Consider the following 19,188-nt stretch of genomic DNA (forward strand, 5'->3'; position numbering starts at 1 on the left):
AGGTTCGAAAATCTGGTTGTAAGCGGTGTGGACTTGTAAGTGTAAATAATTTTAGATTTTTTGTGCAAAATATGTAATTTCTCAGTTGTCAGGATAAATATCAACGTGAGCGTAGAGAGAAATTGAAATGTGAGCTTTGGGAATCGCTTATGAGTCAATTTGAATACGCTGTGTTTTGGAGAAAGGCCGTTTTGTGTCACAGCTCCCTCTATCGGGAATAAAGCAAAGTTAGGATTGAAAGCAAAATAACTGTGCATTTGAGAGGTCAGTTGCAAAATCTAACTTTAATTGCAAAGCCAGTGAAGAGCGCGAACGCAGTGCCCGGCTATCAGAAATTTTGCAGTCGAGTATCCCGCATTTGGGGACATCACAGGCGTCAGTACACCCGAAGTACAATGAGCTAACCTCACCCTGGCAAAACTACCTTCTTGATCATGGTTTCTCCCCTGCCAGGTAAGTAAGTTTTCCAGGTGCACACACTGCCTCGCCACATCTTCCACTGCCTCTTACCGGCTCAACGAGACCTTTTTTTAAATCACAATGTCCATTCATTCAGAAAGTGCTGCTGTTTTCTCCTGTCGATTCTGCTAAAATATTGCAATATATAATGCTGTACCCTTTGACAAAACGCTGCAATAATGCAGAGCCGGCAATGCATATTCGCTCATTTCCCTTAAAATGAAACAAACGCTCACTCACTAACTTTCTTACGGCCGCAGAATGTTTTCTGGAAATAAATCTCTCCTTATATTTATTGCATCTGAAGTAAATGTTTGTCATATCTTCACATGAACCATAATTCCGAATCCATTGTGTTTGAAAAAGCAATTTTCAAGTTTTGCCCATAAGGACCGAAAGGGACATAGTGAGGTTCTGGCCCAGCAAGACTTCATCACTTGTCACATTCACTCACTGTGGTTGCAATATTACACCAATAAACCTACCTTCTTTTTTTTAAGCGGGTTTCACATTTTTTGTCTTATTTACTTTTTTACTACGTTAAAGACGCTATAGAAATAAAATTTGTTGTTGTTTGCAATCTTTCTCTTTATTTTCAGTCTGATCATTGTCCTCATAGTGATTAAATGATATAAGGAAAAGCCACATTAAGAGCTGAGAGACGGAGGTGGAAAATAAATGTTTCTTAATGTTGTTATATGTAAGGGAGTCACTGGAAATATTGAAGTTTTCGAGCCAACAGTGCAGCAAACCCAACTTCCTCCAGCACGGTCATTGCTTCCAATAAGGCATTCTCCTGTTCTGCTTCAGTCTTTCCTTAAATCAAAATGATGTCCTGCAGCAGGGAATATCACCAGGACCTTTTAAGAACTGTGGCATTTTCCTTTGCAAACAACATCAAAGGGCTGCCCTATGATGAAAAGTTGTTTAGAACAGGTAGATAAGGTGGTTAAAAAGGCATATGGGATACTTGCCTTCACTAGCCGAGGCATAGAATATAAGAGCAGGGAGGTTATGATGGAGCTGTACAAAACGCTGGTAAGGCCACAGCTGGAGTACTGTGTGCAGTTCTGGTCGCCTCACTATAGGAAGGATGTGATTGCTTTGGAGAGGGTGCAGAGAAGATTCACCAGGATGTTACCTGGGATGGAGCGCCTCAGCTATGAAGAAAGACTAAACAGGCTGGGGTTGTTTTCCTTGGAGCAAAGAAGGCTGAGGGGGGACCTGATTGAGGTGTACAAAATGATGAGGGGCATAGATAGGGTAGTTAAAGAGGAACTTTTCCCCTTAGTAGGGGGTTCAATAACAAGGGGGCATAGATTCAAGGTAAGGGGCAGGAGGTTTAGAGGGGATTTGAGGAGGAACTTTTTCACCCAGAGGGTGGTTCGGATCTGGAACTCACTGCCTGAAAGGGTGGTAGAGGCAGGAACCCTCACAACATTCAAGAAGCATTTGGATGAGCACTTGAAATGCCATTGCACACAAGGCTATGGACCAAATGCTGGAAAATGGGATTATATTGGACAGGGCTTGATGGACGGCGCAGACACGATGGGCCGAACGGCCTCTTTCTGTGCTGTATAACTCTATGGTCTATGGCCTATGGCCTAGAATGGGCCTATACTCTCGGGAGTTTAGATGAATGAGAGGTGATCTCATTGAACCAGACAAGATTCTGAAAGGCTTTGAAAGGGTAGATGCTGAGAGGTTGTTTCCCTTGGCTGGAGTGTCTAGAACTAGGGGGCATAGTCTCAGGATAAGGGGTAGGCCATTTAAGTCAGAGATGAGGAGGAATTTCTTTACTCAGAGGGTTGTGCATCTTTGGAATTCTCTGCCCTCGTGGGCTATGAATGCTGAGCGTTTGAGTGTATTCAAGGCTGTGATCAAAAGATTTTGATGGCTCAAGGGGATGCATGGCCTACTCCTGCTCTAACCACACGCACACATCAATAAATAAAGAAGAAACGGAAAGGGTTACTTCGCCAAAAACCCTGCTGCGCATATCATGACTCACAGCAAGTCTCGTTCACTCATCACCCCCTCTGCTCGCTGACCTGCATTGGGTCACGGTCCAGCAACGCCTCGATTTTAAAATTCACTAGTTTTGAAATCCCTCCACGGGTTCGCCCCTCCCTTTCACTGTAACCTCCAATCAATACACACTATAACCAATATACACTTTAAGGCCACGCAGAAATGCAGCGTGCTGCACGTCCCACGCATACGGTGAGCCGGCATTTAACGAGAAAGAACATGCATCTGCTGAATTTTGAATAGGTCTCACAGCCCGTTGACGGGTCGGCCGGGCCAAAGAAACAAATTAGAGGGATCAATGTTTACAACTCTCCGAGATCATATAATAGAATGGTTGCAGCACATAAGGAGGCCATATCGACCTTTCGAGCCCGTGCCGGCTCTCTGAAACAACACTTCAGCTAGTCCCACTCTTCCACACTTACCCCGTAGCCCTGCAATTTCTTTCCTTTCTGGTCCATATCCAATTCCCTTTTGAAAGCCACAATTGAATCTGCCTCCAGCACATTTTAAGGCAGTGAATTCCAGATGCTATCCACACTCATCGTAAAAAAAGTTCTCTCATGTTGTCTTTTATCTCTGTGCTCTGCAATTCGGGCCTCTTGCGTATTCCCACTTTATGCTCACATTTATATTCATCCTTACAACTGAGAAATTACATATTTTTCCACAAAAAATCAAAACTTATTCACACTTACAATTCCTCATCGCGTACAACCAGATTTTCAAAGCTGCCTGCCAACTCTGCACTTCGGCAAAATGTTTAACCTTGTTAACTACAGAAAAAATGATACAGCACAGAACCAGGTCATTCAGCCCATCGTACCTCTGCTGGCTCTTTCAAAGGGCTATCCAATTAATCATACTCCTCTGTTCTTTCACCAAATCCCTGCAATGATTTTACCTTCAAAGATTATCCAATTTACCTTTTCAACATTACTATTCAATTCACTTCAACCACCCTTTCAGGCAGAGCATTGCAGGCACTCACAACTATTTTCTGCATCACTTTTTTCACCTCGAGAGGGAGGTGGGGAAACATCCTATTGGTTATTTTGCAAATTTTCTTAAATCTGTTGCCCCTGTAACTGACACTGGAAACAGTTTCTCCTTATTGACTTGTTATCTTGTATTTATATAGCACCATTAATGTAGTAAAGCGTCCCAAGGCACTCCACAGGAGCGTTATCAAACAAAATTCACATCCTGCCGCACAAGAAGATATTAGGACATAAAAACAGAAAATGCTGGAAATGCTCAGCAGGACAGCCAGCATCTGTGGAGAGAGAAAAACATGGTTAAAGTTTCAGTTCGATGACCCTTCGTAAGAACTGTATTACTGTTTAATTCACTGCCACTTCTCTTTTAAGAATGCCCATATTGATGAAGTTCTGCTCTTCTCTCCAACAACTCTGTTACTCTCTCCACAAATGCTGCAGGACTTGCTGTGTATTTGCAGCATTTTCGGTTTTTATTTCAGATTTCTAGCATCCGCAGTATATTGCTTTTGCATTTGAGATATTAGGGCAGATGACCAAAAGCTTGGTCGAAAAGTTAGGTTTTAAGGAGAATCTTAAAGGAGGAGAGGCAGAGAAGTGGCGCAGTTTCGGGAGGGATTTCCTGATTTTAGTGCCTAGGCAGCTGAAAGCACGCCCGTCAAAGGTGAAGCAAAAGGCCCGAATTGCAGGAGCACAGAGATCAAAGGCAACATGAGGGAAAATTGATTATGTAGCGTGTGGATAGCATCTGGATTTCACTGCCTGAAAGGATGCTGCAGGCAGATTCAATTGTGGCTTTCAAAAGGGAATTGGATATGGACCTGAAAGGAAAAAAATTGCAGGGCTACGGGGAAAGGGTGGGGGAGTGAGTCTAGCTCAAGTGCTGTTTTAGTGAGCCGGGATGGGCTCGACAGGCCGAATGGCCTCCTCCTGTGCTGCAACCATTCTATTATATGATCTCGGAGAGTTATAGGCAATGGTCCCTCTAATTTGTTTCTTTGGCCTGCCCGGCCTCGTCAACGGGCTGTGCGACCTATTCAAAATTCAGCACGTGCACGTATTTTCTCTTTAAATGCCAGCTCACTGGATGCACGGGACCTGCAGCACACTGCGTTTCTGCGTTGCCTTAAAGTGTGTATTGGTTGTAGTGTGTATTGCTTGGAGGTTACAGGGAAATAGAGGGGCGAGCTGTTGGAGGGATTTCAAAACAAGAGAATTTTAAATTCGAGGCGTTGCTGGATCGTGACCCAATGCAGGTCAGCGAGCACAGGGGGTGATGTGTGAAGGAGCCTTGGTGCGAGTCACAATACGGGCAGCAGGGTTATTGGAGAAGTAACCATTTTCTGTTATTCATTATGTATTGATGAGTGCTTGTGGTTAGAGCCATGCGTCCCATTGAGCCGTCATAATCTATCTATCTCAGCCTTGAATATACTCAAACACTCAGCATTCACATCCCTCTGGGGCAGAGAATTCTAAAGATGCACAACCCCCTGAGTGAAGAAATACCTCCTCATCTCCTTCTTAAATGGCCTAATCCTTATCCTGAGACTATGCCCCCAAGTTCTAGACACTCCAGCCAAGGGAAACAACCTCTCAGCCTCTACCCTTTCAATCCCTTTCAGAATCTTGTATGGTTCAATGAGATCGCCTCTCATTCTTCTAAACTCCCGAGAGTATAGGCCCATTTCTCATCATAGGACAGCCCTTTAATGTTGTTTGCTCAGGAAAACGCCACGGTTATTAGAAGGTCCTGGTGATATTCCCTGCTACAGGACATCATTTTGATTTACGGCAAGACTGAAATGGAACAAAGCCTTACTGCAAGTACTGACCATGCTGGAGGAAGTTAGGATTGCTGAACTGTTGGCTCGAATACTTCAATATTTCCGGTGTCTCCCTTACATATAACAACATAAAGGGACATGATATCCACCTCCTTCTCTAAGCATTTAATGTGGCTTTCCCTTATATCATTTAATCACTATTATTATACCGAATGATCACACTGAAAAGAGTGAGAAAGATTGCAAACGACAACAACAACTTGTATTTATATAGCGCCTTTAACATAGTTAAAACATCCCAAGACACTTCACAGGACTATTATAAGACAACAATGTGAAACCCGCTTAAACAAAAGAAGGTAGGTTTATTGGTGAAATATTTCAACCACAGTGAGTGAATGTGACAAGTGTTGAAGACTTGATGGGCCAAAACCTCACTATGTCCCTATGCCTTTCGGACTTTATGGGCAAAAGTTGATAATTGCTTTTTCAAACACATCAGATTCCGAATTATTGTTCATATGAAGATAAGACAAACATTTACTTCAGATGCAATACATAGAAGGAGAGATTAATTTCCAGAAAACTTTCCGTTGCCTGAAGAAAAGTTACTGAGGGATCATTCGTTTCCTTTTAAGGGTTATATGTAAATATGCATGTCCGGCTCTTTATTATTGCAGCGTTTTGTGAAAGGGTATATCATTATAATTTGCAATATTTTAGCAGAGTCGACATGAGAAAACAGCAGCACTTTCTGAATGAAGGGGAAATTACTTGTAAAGAATGAGTCGTTGAGAAGCTTAGATGATGTGGAGATGCCGGTCTTGGAATGGGGTGGACAAATGTAAGAAATCACACAACACCAGGTTATAGTCCAACAGCTTTACTTGAAATTACAAGCTTTCGCAGCGCTGCTCCTTCGTCAGTGGAAGTGGAGAAATGCATAAATGCACAGCGAATATAGTCAGAGAATACTGCCAGATGATTACAGGTAATCTTGGTAACTGCCCTTTATCACACAGCAGCAGAGAGATAAATGGTGTCCAAACAGCTCATTCAGGAAAACAACATTTCAAGTGCAGCTTTCTTGCAATGAAAATCCAGCTGGAAAATCAGCCACAGTTGACAATCCATTCTGAAAACCCTTTTCTACTCTTTCCTCAGTTTTACACTTACATGGATTAGAACGGAAAGCTTGAAACAATAAAAATTGCCAGACAACTTCAGCTTCCTTACATTGCCCCATACACTGATCACGTGAAAACAACCATTCAATAAAATACAGCGGCGCAAGAACGCCCCCATTGAATGTGTCCAATCAGGGGCTGAGGATTGAGCTGCTCCATCACAATTATTCCACAGGATCCCAAGTGATTATGTGCCAGAGCGTTCACAGCAGAGGCACCGATTTTGCAGCAATTGAGAAGCAGCGTGTGTTCAAGGCAGCGTCGGTGTAGTTGTGGCCGAGTGGTTAGGATGATGGTTTAGGTTACTCGCGCAGGTTCGAATCCTGTCAAACTCCGGCAACGAGGCTGTCATCCCAAATCGTCCGGATTTTACTTAATTTTAACTGCAGCCTTTTGGTTCCTGTGCAGAGATTCAAAGCTACAATCAAACAACGGTTCAAGCAGAAAGTAAAACAAGCACTTCACCACGTTATTACATCACGGCATCACGAGAGGCCTAGGCCACAGGAGAATACTATACCACATTGCTAAATGCTCTTGAAACCGGGAAAGCAATGTTTTAGCCGTCGAAAATATTTATTTTGCAACCCATGGAAGAAAATGCATGTCATCCACTCAGCCATCTCCCAGTTGATGCTGCTTCCTACTGCGATGCTTCTTTAATGAACTAAGCCAGACGAGCCACAGTTCTCAACACCGCCGGCAAAGATCGGTACATTAGGTCATGAGAAATAGGAGCAGGATTTGGCCATGCGGCCGTCGATCCTGCTCCGCCATTCGATAAATCATGGCTGATCCTGTGCCTCAACTGAAAATACCGACCTAGCCCCATATACCTTGATTTCCGTAATGGACAAATCCATCTCCGTTAGGAATGTACTCAAAGACTGAACAGCTACAGCCCTGATTGGACACATTCAAATGGGGGCGTTCTCGCGCCGCTGTATGTGATTGGTTGGTTGTTGTCACGTGATCAGGGTGCGGTGCGATGCAAGGAAGCTGAAGTTGTCTGGCAATTGTTATTGTTTCATGCTTTCCTTTCTTATCCATATAAGTGTAAAATGTAGGAAAGTGTAGGGAAGGGTTTTCAGAATAGATTATCTATAGTGGACAACTTTCCTGCTCGATTTTCATTGCAAGAACGCTGCACTTGGAATATTGGTTCAAGGGAAGCAGAATATCCAGGCTGCCTGGCAGAAGACTGATCGATGAAGCGATTGTTCCCATTGGAAGTAGGAAGGCAGCAGCAGTATGCTCACCACTATTCATTTCAAGGAATCAAAGAATCAATTTTTATACAATAGGTATGTTTGCAAAAATTAAAAACTGCTCACGTCCCTGGGTGGGCTCGAACCACCAACCTTTCAGTTAACAGCCGAATGCGCTGGCCCATTGCGCGACAAAGACAGCGAAAACACACTTTGCAATTGGAACTATTCTACCGGAACACAAGTGATTATATACCAGACCGTTCACAGCAAAGCACACAGCAGAGGCACCGATTTTGCAGCAAGTGAGATGATTCGTCGTTCTAATTAACCGTCGGAGATGTCGTGGCCAGCGCGTTCGGCTGTTAACTGAAAGGTTGGTGGTTCGAGCCCACCCAGGGGCTTGAGCAGATTTTAATTTTTGGAAACTTATCTATTGTTTAAAAATGCAGTCCTTGATTCCGTGAAATGAACAGTGGTGAGTATACTGCTGCTGCCTTCCTGCTTCCAATGGGAACAATCGCTTCATCGATCAGTCTTCTGCCAGGCAGCCTGGATATTCTACTTCCCTTATACCAATATTCCAAGTGCAGCGTTCTTGCATGAAAATCCAGCAGGAAAATCGGCCTCAGTAGATAATCCATTCTGAAGACTTTTTTCTACACTTTCCTCAGTTTTACACTTACATGGATAAAAACAGAAAGCTTGAAACAATAACAATTGCCAGACAATTTCAGCTTCCTTGAATCGCCCTGTACCCTGATCACGTGACAACAACCAACCAATCACATAGAGCGGCGCGAGAACGCTCCCATTGAATGTGTCCAATCAGGTCCTGAGGATTGAACTGCTCCGTCACAATAAGCTCCAGTATATTGGAGGACTCGGTTGTGAGCGGATGACTTGTTCCTGTCACTGACGCCGCGGTCGAGAAGCAAGCAGCCCCTGCAATCTCTTGTTTTCAGCCAAAAGCTAGAGGTATGAATTTCTAATCACAAAATCTTTGACGCGAGCTGAGTTGGTTGCTGTATTTGAATGCGGTTTAGTGACTCGCACGAGCCTTGTGCTTTTCTTTTTGCGTACGGTTTGCAGTGTGTGATCACTTAATGTTTTGAGACTGAAAATAAATGCAATGTCTGATTCAAATTGCTGCTTCATAAGGCGTTCGGCCAAAGTGAGGCAATTCGAGATTAAGAACGGGATTCAAATCGCCTTTTCAGTCGTGTGCTACATTTGTCCCTTTAAACGGCCGCGTACATGTCAAGGAATGTGGTTGGCGCATAATTCTGCGGTTGCATTGTATTTCCCGCTGGGTGTCCATCCAGTTAAACATTGTTTTCTGTGGGGAAATGAAATCAGCAGACTGTACAAAGAAAGAACATATAAATTCTTTCAGGGATTGACTGGGCGGATGCTGAGAGGTTGTTTACCCTGGTTGTGGAGTCCTGAGCTAGGGGTCAAAGTTTCAGAATCAGGGGCCGGCCAGTTAGGATTTAGATGAGGAGAAATTGCTTCATTCTAAGGATTGTGCATCTTTGGAATTTTTTACCGCAGAGGGCTGTGGCTGTTCAGTCATTGAGTACATTCCTAAACCGAGAAAAATTTGTACATTATGGAAATTAAGGTATATGGGGCTAGGTCGGTAAATTTCAGTTGAGGTAGAGGATGAGCCATGATGTTATTGAATGGCGGAGCAGGATCGAGTGCCGCATGGCCAATTCCTGCTCCTATTTCTTATGATCTAATGTACCGATCTTGGCCGGCGGGGTTGAGAATTGTGGCTCGTCTGGCTTAGTGCATTAAATAAGCATCGCAGTAGGAAGCAGCATCAACTGGAAGATGGCTGTGCGGACGACGTCCATTTTCTACAATGGGTTGCAAACTAAATATTTTCGATGGTTAAAATTGCTTTCACGGTTTCAAAAGCATTAAATAACGTAGTATTCTCCTGTGGCCTAGCACTCTCGTGATGCCGTGATTTAATAATGAGTGAAGTGCTTGTTATACTTTCTGCTTCAATCGTTCTTTGATTGTAGCTTTGAATCTTGGCACAGGAACCGAAAGTCAGCAGTTCAAGTTAAGTGAAAACGGATCATTTGGGACGACGTCCTCGTGCTATAGTCGGCAGGAGTGCGAACCTGCGCAGGTAAACCCCAATGGATTTCCATTCCATCGCCTTAACCACTCGGCCACGACTACCCCGACGGGGCTTCGGAACCATGCAGCTTCCCATTTGCTGCAAAATCGGTGCCTCGGCTGTGAACGCTCTGGCACATAATCACTTGGGTTCCTGTGGAATAATTCGAATTGCAAAACGTTTTTTGTCTGTCTATGTGGCGCAATGGGCCAGCGCGTTCGGTTATTACCTGAAAGGTTGGTGGCTCGAGCCCACCCAGGGACGGAAGCAGCTTTTAATTTTTTCAAACTTACCTATTGTGTAAAAATGGAGTCTTTGATACCGTGCAATGAACAGTGGTGAGCAAACTGCTGCTGCCTTCCTGCATCCAATGGGAACAATCGCTTCATTGATCAGTCTTCTGCCAGGCAGCCTGGATATTCTACTTCACTTATACCAATATTCCAAGTGCAACGTTCTTGCCATGAAAATCCTGCAGGATAATCGGCCATAGTAGATCATCCACTCTGAAAACACGTTTCTACATTTTCCTCAGTTTTACAATTACATGGATATTTAACGGAAAGCTTGAAACAATAACAATTGCCAGATAACTTCAGATTCCTTGCATCGCCCCGCACCCTGATCACGTGACAACAACCAATAAATCACATAGAGCGGCGCGAGAACGCCCCCATTTTAATGTGTCCCATCAGGGCCTGAGGATTGAGCTGCTCTGTTAGAAGCAGCTCCAGTACGTTGGAGGACTCGGTTGTGAGCGATTTGTTCCTGTCGCTGGCGCAGCGGCCGAGAAGCGAGCAGCCCCTGCAATCTCTTGTTTTCAGCCAAATGTGAGAGGTATGAATTTCTAATCAAAAAATCTTTGACGCGAACTTATTTGGTTGCTGTGTTTGAATGCGCTTTAGTGAATCGCACGGGCCCTGTGCCTTTCTTTTTGCGTGCGGATAGCAGTGTGTGATCGCTTAACGTTTTGAGAATGAAATGAAGTGCAATGTCTGATTCAAATTGTTGCTTCATATGGCATTCGGTCAAAATGAGGCAATTCGACACTACGAACGGGATTCAAATCGCCTTTTCTCTCGTGTGCTGCTTTTGTCCCTTTATACGGCCGCGTGCGTGTCAGAGAATCTGGTTGGAGAATAAATCTGCGGCTGCATTGTATTTCCTGCTGCTTGTCCATCCAGGTAAACATTGTTTTCTGTGGTGAAATGAAATCAGCAGGAAGAACATATAAATTCTTTCAGGGCTTGACTGGGCGAATGCTGAGAGTTTGTTTAACTTGGCTGTCTAGTCCCGAACTAGGGATCAACGATACAGAATAAGGGGCCGGCCGTTTAGCATTGCGATGAGGAGAAATTGCTTCAGTCTAATGGTTGTGCATCTTTGGAATTTTCTACCGCAGAGGGCTGTGGCTTTTCAGTCGTTGAGTGCATTCCTAACAGAGATGGATTTGTACATTACGGAAATCAAGGTATATGGGGCTAGGTGAGTAACTTTCAGTTGAGGTAGAGGATCAGCCATGACCTTATTGAATGGCGGCGCATGATCGAGGGCCGCATGACCAAATCCTGCTCCTATTTCTTATAATCTAAGGTACCGATCTTGGCCGGCGGTGTTGAGAACTGTGGCTCGTCTGGCTTAGTTCATTAAATAAGCATCGAAGCAGGAAGCAGCATCAACTGGAAAATGGCTGCGCGGACGACGTGCAATTTCTTCAATGGGTTGCAAAATAAGTATTTTCGACGGTCAAGAGCATTAAACAACGTATTTTTCTCCTGTGGCCGAGGCCTCTCGTGATGCCCTGATGTAATAATGGTGTGAAGTGGTTGTATTACTTTCTGCTTGAATCGTTGTTTGATTGTAGCTTTGAATCTCGGCACAGCCTTTACCTGCCTTTACCTGCGGTCTGTCCAACTCTCTAATCGTGTTTTACACAACCTGCTCAGTATCACAAATGATCCAGTATGTAGGCACTCACAGCTCCAGTGCCGTAATGCGGTCTGTCAGTAGCTGCAGCTGTACACACTTCCAGCACACATGGTCAGCAGGGACACAGGAAGTGTCCCTGATTTCCCACATAGCGCAGGAGGAGCATGCCACGGTGCTGAGCCGTCCTGCCACGATGTACCCTTTAATTAATTCAAATTAAATTAAATCAAATCAATCCCACCAATTACACTACAATTAAATGATATACTTAAGGGCCCTGGTTTACCAGCAGTCCCCACTACACCACAGACACCCTATAAACTATAAAACACGAATTTAAGTTTGGAAAAAAGGAGAAAGAGGGAAATACTCACCAACAATTCATTTACCTTCTTTCTGGTGAAGTCACACTTCCATTACTTTTTACGTCTATCTCTCCCTTGTTCTGAGCTCGGAGATTGGGAAGCATACCTGCGCCTCTCCCCTCTTTAAATCATCGCCGCCACCTCGCTCCACTCAGGTCCACCACTGTGGGGCCTACCTGCGCCTCTCACACCCTTTAATTCGCCGCCGCTGTCTTGCTCCACTCAGGTCCGCCGCCGCCGCCGCTGTGGGACCTACCTGCGCCCCTCTGCTCTGTAAAGCGCCGCCACTGCCTTGCTCCACTCAGGACCGACACCGCCGCCGCTGAGGGGCCTACCCTCGCCTCTCCCGTTCTTTAAGTCGCGGCCACTGCCTCGCTCCACTCTGGTCCGCCGCCGCCGCCGCTGTGGGGCCTATCTGCGCCTCTCCCACTCTTTAAATTGCCGCCGCTGCCTCGCTCCACTCAGATGCGCCGCCGCTGCTGGGGAGAATCAGTGGCAGAGAGTCAGTGAGAGCGGAGAGAACGAGCCTGAGGGAAGAAAGTAACAACAGTAGAAAGACAACCAGTTCCATAGGGAAATAATTGAGAATTGTGCCAATTGTGGTAATAATATTCTGAGCATAGATAGCACATTGTTATCTTCCTTCTAACGCTCTCTCAACTGACCTATTCCTGCCGCGTTGAGCCTGAAAGTTACCACAGTTATAAGAGGAGAGATTGAAAGGGAATATGTGCCCTCCTAATCACCCGTTCCTCAGACTAATGGAATGAAAAATTCATTTGACCCACATCCTGAACACAAACCCCTGCTCGCCCACTGTTTATAGAGGACGGATCTTCTCTTATACTTGTCTTAATGTATTTTCACTGTCTGGAAAGGTTAGATTGAAAAAAGCTATTCGTGTTATATTAATCGGATTGGTGCACAGGAGCAGATGGCAGGTGCGGTTCAACTGGCAAGTTTGGAAGGGGGAACGGGGAAACGGCGGAGAGATGGTGGGTGCGAGAGTGGCAGCAATGGGGGGTGCGGGCGACAGATTATAAGAAATGGAAGAAGGAAAAATGTAAAAGTGGTCGCTATCTGAATAACTGAGAGGCAGCAGGTGTGGAGACGATTGAGTGAACGATCTGAATTCAGTTGGTTGAGTGACGGTGTTTGCAGTGCTCGGTGCTGGGATCAGGTCAATTATGGACCAGAGGAAGGTCTGCACATCGTATCTGCCTGTCAATAGCAACTGAAGGAAAAGGTTAGCATGGACATCCATGAACAAAATAGTGAAGATGTGTCATAATACTGAATGGTGTAAAGGCGCTCCCTGTTGTGTAAATGTTTTTGCAGCTGTGTAAGTGCGTTCCCTGTTTTTTAATGGTGTTCTGTGTTACTGTTCGGCTCCTCACTGTGACCATGTGCCAGTGTTTCACGGTGGCCAAGATCACCATCTGGTGGTGGAGTGGCGGCGCTGCAGGAATGGTTTGAGAGAAAGAGGAAAGCCAAGGCTGCTGCGAGTTTGCAGCATTTGCAGCTTATTTTGGTGCGAATAAAAGTGACTTGATTTGAAATTTGTTTTGCAGGTATTTGCATTAACTCTAAGCAGGAAGTTGGTACAAGTAAAGTTTAAAGTGTGATAAAAAAATAAATGTGATACGATTGTGGGTAGCAATAGTTGTTTTTATTGTTGGTGATAATAAGAATGCAAATATCATAATTTGGTTTCAATCCATCGAACTCTGGGTTATGGGCCCAGCACGCTTCCGCTGCACTTTCTTCTTCTTCTTAGGCCGTCCCTAGGACTTGCTTCACACGAAAAATGAGTTCCCAGGTGACTGATGAGTCGAATGCCGGACCAACAGTCTCTGTCACGCTGATTGAAGGGGCGGCTGGTTAAAGTGCTTGGGTTGGCGTGCGCCCATTGTGCTGTTTGCACTTGCCTTCTGCTTGCTCCTGACTAAGAGACTCGAGGTGCTCAGCGCCTTCCTGGATGCTTGTTCTCCACTTTGTGCAGTATTGGGCCAGGGATTCCCAGGTGTCGGTGGGGATGTTCAACCTTTTCAAGGAGGTTTTGAGGGTTTCCTTGAAGCGTTTAATCTGGCCACCTGGGGCTCGCCTGCCGTGTCGAAGCTCCACGTAGGGAGCTTGTTTTGAGAGTCTCGTATCGGGCATGCGGATGATGTGACCCGTCCATCGGAGCTGATCGAGTGTGTTCAAAGCTTCGATGCTGGGGATGATGGCCTGAGCAAAAAAACTGACGTTTTGAGCCTATCCTGCCAATGAAATTGCAGGACCTTGAAGAGGTCCAGTGGTGGTAAATAGCCAGTGCATTGAGATGCCTGCTGTACATGGTCCATGTCTCAGTGGCATACAGGAGGGTGGGTATCACTACTGCACCTTAGACCATGAGCTTGGTGCCTGGTTTAAGGTTCTGGTCTTCGAAAACTCTCTTCATCAGGCGACCGAAGCCTGCACTGGCACACTGAAGGCGGTGTTGGACTTCGTCATCGACATCTGCCCTTGTTGACAGTAGTCTCCCGAGGCATGGAAAGTGGTCCACGTTAAACAAGACCTTGTCGTGGATTTTGATAATCGGGGGGTAGTACTGTATGGCAGGGGAAGTTCCTAGAGGGCATATGTCTTTCGGATGTTTAGTGTGAGGCGCATGCGCTGGAGTGCTTCAGCGAAGGTGTTGATGATGGGTTGGAGTGCGTCCTCAGAGTGTGCGCAGATGCAAGTGTCATCTGCATACTGAAATTCGACGACAGAGGATGGAACGACCTTGGATCTGGACTGCAGGTGACGGAGGTTGAACAGTTTCCCGTTGGTTCTGCAAATTAGCTCCACTCCAGTGGGGAGCTTACTGAGAGTGAGATGGAGAATTGCAGCCAGGAAGATCGAGAAGTGCGCTGGTGCGATGACACAGCCTTGCTTGACCCCGGTCTATACGTGAATTGGGTCTGTGGTGGCACCGTTGGTCAGCATCATGACTGTCATGTCGTCATACGCAGGTGGAGGATGGTGACAAACTTTTGACTGCAGCCGAAATTGAGCAGGACACTCCATAATCCCTCACGATTGACAGTGTTGAAGGCCTTTCTGAGGTCAAAGAAGGCCATGTACAGCGGTTGGCGCTGTTCCCTGTATTTCTCTTGTAATTGATGTGCAGTGAAGATCATGTCCATTGTGTCCCTTAGTGTGCAGAATCTACATTGTGACTCTGGGAGGAGCATTTCAGCCACTGCGAGAAGGCAATTGAGGAGGATTCTTGCGATGACTTTCCCTGTGGCAGACAGCAGGAAAATTGCTCTGTAATAAGCGCAATCGGACTTGTCACCTTTCTTGAAGATGGCCGCAATTACGGCATCTCTGAGATCGCCTGGCATGCTCTCCCACTGTCTGATAAGAGAAATGAGTTCATGAATTCGAGTCAGTAGTGATTCTCCGCCATGCTTTCGTGCCTCGGCATGGATTTTATCTGCTCCTGAGGCCTTGTTGTTCCTCAGTTGTCAGCTGGCATTTTCAACCACATGCCGGGCTGGGGTTACGCTGAGGCGGTGGTGGGTATCATGCGACGGGAGGGAGTTGAGGACACTTGCATCAAAGACAGAGTCTCGGTTAAGGAGCTCCTCGAAGTGTTCCTTCCAGCAGGCACTGACTGCCTCCCTGTCTTTGATGAGTACCTCTCCGTTCTTGGCCCGCAGTGGGATAGAAACTTGTGTGCTTGGGCCGTATATGGTCTTGACTGCACTAAAGAATCCACTCACGTCATGATAGTGAGAAATGGAAGAAACAAAATTCTAAAAGTGGTGGATATAAGTGAGTCACAGCGGCTATGGAGACGAGTGACTGAACGTTCTGAATTCAGTTGGTTGGATGTCGGTGTTTGTCGTGTCTGGTGCTGGATTCAGGCCAATGATGGACCAGAGGAAATTCTGCAAATAGTTTCTGCCTGTCAATAACAGCTGAAGGGAAAGGATAGCATGGACCTCCATGAGGAAAATGGTGAAGAAGTGATATGATAATGTGCAGAACCGCTCACCCTGCATGGTTTACTGCTGTTGGTGAAGCGACGAAATTTATGATTGTTCAATTATGGACGTACACTTCGGGAAGGATGGCAAGGCCCTGGCGAGGGTGCAGAGGAGATCTACTAGAATGGTACCAGGGTTATTGGATTTAAGTTATGTGGATAATCCTACCGCTGCCAGATATTGTGTTTTTTTGTAAATTTCGTCGCTAAAACCATTACACTGTGCAGGCTGGCCAGTTTTGACAATATTTATGCCACACTTAAACTTTCGATGCTGACATTTCCGTTCCCTCACACATCTCCACACGCGCTGGGTCTCACTTACTCAGAGATTCTACCACTATTACAATTTTTTTGCTTGCATTTCTTACAACCCATCGACCGCACCCTCCTTGCTGCCACTCTCACAGCCACCTTCTCCCCACCGCTTCCCCGTTCACCCTTCCAAATTTACCGGTTGAACAGCACCTCCAACCTGCTCCTGCGCTCGAATCCGATCAATATAACAAGAAGATATTCTCAGCGTGACACAGGGAGGAATAGACTGGATTTTAGGAGGTGTTACTTTTCCCAGAAAGCATTGTGCCTGAAGAATGCGTTGCCAGTCGGTGTTGTGGGTACTGACTCTCTGATCGCCTTCAAGAAGGATGGGATCACATGGCAGATGGATGTTAATGCAAAGAAGTGTGATGTGATATATTTTGGATGGACGAATGGGGAGAGGCGTTATGAAACAGAGAGATCTGGATGTGCATGCGCACAAGTCTTTGAAGGTGGCAGGACACGATCAGGGCTGTTAAAAAGCATATGGGATGCTTGGCTTTCTCAATAGAGCAATAGAGAAGAAAAGTAAAGAAATTATGCTAAACCATCTTGAAACACTGGTTAGTCTCAGTTGAGTATTGTGTTCAATTATGGGCATAAACTTTGACCAGAATAGCAAAGCCTTGGAGAGGGCACAGAGGAGATTTACTAGAATGGTACCAGGGTTAATTGATCTTAGTTGTGTGGAGAGATTGGAGAACGTCGGATTGTTCTCCTAGAGCAGAGACGGTTAAGGGGAGGCTTAATAGAGATATTCAAATACTTGAAGTGGTTTGATAGAACAAGTAGGAAAACTATTTCCCCTGACAATTGGAATGGTAACCAGAGGTCACAGATATAATATAAATCGGCGCACAGATGGTTGTTAATTGCAGGAATGCATTGCCTAAAAAGGTAGTGGAGTCAGACTCGACAGCAACTTCCAAAGACAATTGGACATTTATTTGAAGATAACTCGCAGGGTGGTGGGAAAAACGCTGGGGTATGGGGTGAAAATGGACAGCTCTTTCAAAGAGCCAGGACATGCACGACAGGCCGAATGGCCCCTGTTGTGATGTAATAGTCTATGACTTTAACCCCTCCATAATGTTAAAGGCCTATGTGAGGTCTCCTCTCAGTCTACTTTTTCCTTGAGGGAAGATGCAATATAATCCCTCAAGTCTTCCTTCTCATTTCCCCTTTCTCTGTTCCTGGAGTGATGAGGCCAGAATTCTTCTCTTCACACACAGTTGCATCCGTTGAACCTACTTCAGCACAGATTGGAACACAGAGGGAGATTAGAAAGATAATACAGCCGGTTCTTCTGTTTTACATTACAGCAAAACATCAGCTGGGGATGTAGCTCAGTAATACAGCGCATTCATGTCTGAGGTCCTGGGTTCTATCCCCAGCATCTCCAAATATTGTGATAAACACTATAGTTTTCGGCAAAATGTTATTTTATGAGTTCCAGCGTATCCCATCTGCTCCTGCGCGTCAATTCGATCAATATTACAAGTTAATATTCTCAACCTGACCTAGCCAGACAGTGAAACTTACATTAAGACAAGGATAAGAGAAGATTTATTCGCTGGAAACAGGTGGTGGGCTGGTCTCCGTGTTGAGGATAAGGGTCAGATGTTGTTTGAATTCCATTAGTCTGAGGAACTTGTGATTATGAGTGCAAATATCCCCTATTATTCTCTCCTCTTTAATTATGGTAAATTTCAGGCTCAATACGGCAGGAATAGTTCAGTTGTGAGAGCATTAGAAGGAAGACCAGAAGTGCCGGCTACGCTCAGAATTTTAATAACACAATTGGCAAAATTCTGTAATATTTCCCTGAGGAAATTATTATCTTTCCTTTTTTCTACCATTGTTTATTTCTTCCCTCTGACTCGATATCTTCCGTTTCGCTTACTTTCTGCCGACGGTTGTCACGATATTATTTGTTGTCATCTTGCAATGTTTCCCCTCAGGCTCGCACGCTCTTCTCAGACATGTATTGCCTTATCGTTTTTCACCTCCTCAGGATGTTCCACAGCGCTTAACAACAAATGAAGTATTTTGAAGTGTAGTTATTGTTGGGATGTTGGAAACGTTAAAGTTAACTCGACCTGAAACATTAACTCTGTTTCTCTCTCCACAGATGCTGCCTGACCTGCTGAGTATTTCCAGCATTTTGTTTTTTTATTTCAGATTTCCAGCATGCACAGTATTTTGCTTTTGTATCTGTTTATTAGTGTTCAAACAGAGTAACCAAATCAGTTCGGGTCAAATATTTTCTGATAAGAAATTCATACCTCTAGCATTTGTCTGAAAATAAGTGATTGCAGGGGCTGCTCGCTTATCAGCCGCGGCGCCAGCGACAGGAAAAATTCATCCGCTCACAACCGAGTCCTCCAATGTACTGGACCTGATCGTGACGGAGCAGCTCAATCCGCAGGCCCTGATTGGACACATTCAATGGGGCATTTTCGCGCCGATGTATGTGATTGGTTGGTTGTTGTCACATGATCAGGGTGCGGGGCGATGCAAGGAAGCTGAAGTTGTCTGGCAATTCTATTGCTTCAAGCCTTCCGTTCTTATCCATGTAAGTGTAAAACTGAGCAAAGTGTTGAAAAGGGTTTTCAGAATGGATTATCTACTGTGGCCGATTTTCCAGCTGGATTTTCATGGCAAGAACGCTGCACTTGGAATATTGGTACAAGGGAAGTAGAATATCGAGGCTGCCTGGCAGAAGAATGAACGATGAAGCGA

The 19,188-nt window shown here is 45.2% G+C and overlaps 2 non-coding genes across 2 annotated transcripts; both read right to left on the reverse strand.

Moving 5' to 3' along the window:
• Positions 1-296: 296 nt before the first annotated feature.
• Positions 297-461, reverse strand: LOC147088104 (U1 spliceosomal RNA). Its single transcript, XR_015075520.1, has one exon. It is a non-coding gene; the product is annotated as a U1 spliceosomal RNA (small nuclear RNA).
• A 9,328-nt stretch (positions 462-9,789) lies between these two features.
• On the reverse strand, positions 9,790-9,872 carry trnas-gga (transfer RNA serine (anticodon GGA)). The gene has a single exon. It is a non-coding gene; the product is annotated as a tRNA-Ser (tRNA).
• Between the last annotated feature and the right edge of the window lie 9,316 nt (positions 9,873-19,188).

This window comes from Somniosus microcephalus, unplaced genomic scaffold (assembly GCF_052327205.1).
Source record: "Somniosus microcephalus isolate GS21.2 unplaced genomic scaffold, FLI_Smic_1.0 unresolved_chr5, whole genome shotgun sequence".
Taxonomy (NCBI): domain Eukaryota; kingdom Metazoa; phylum Chordata; class Chondrichthyes; order Squaliformes; family Somniosidae; genus Somniosus; species Somniosus microcephalus.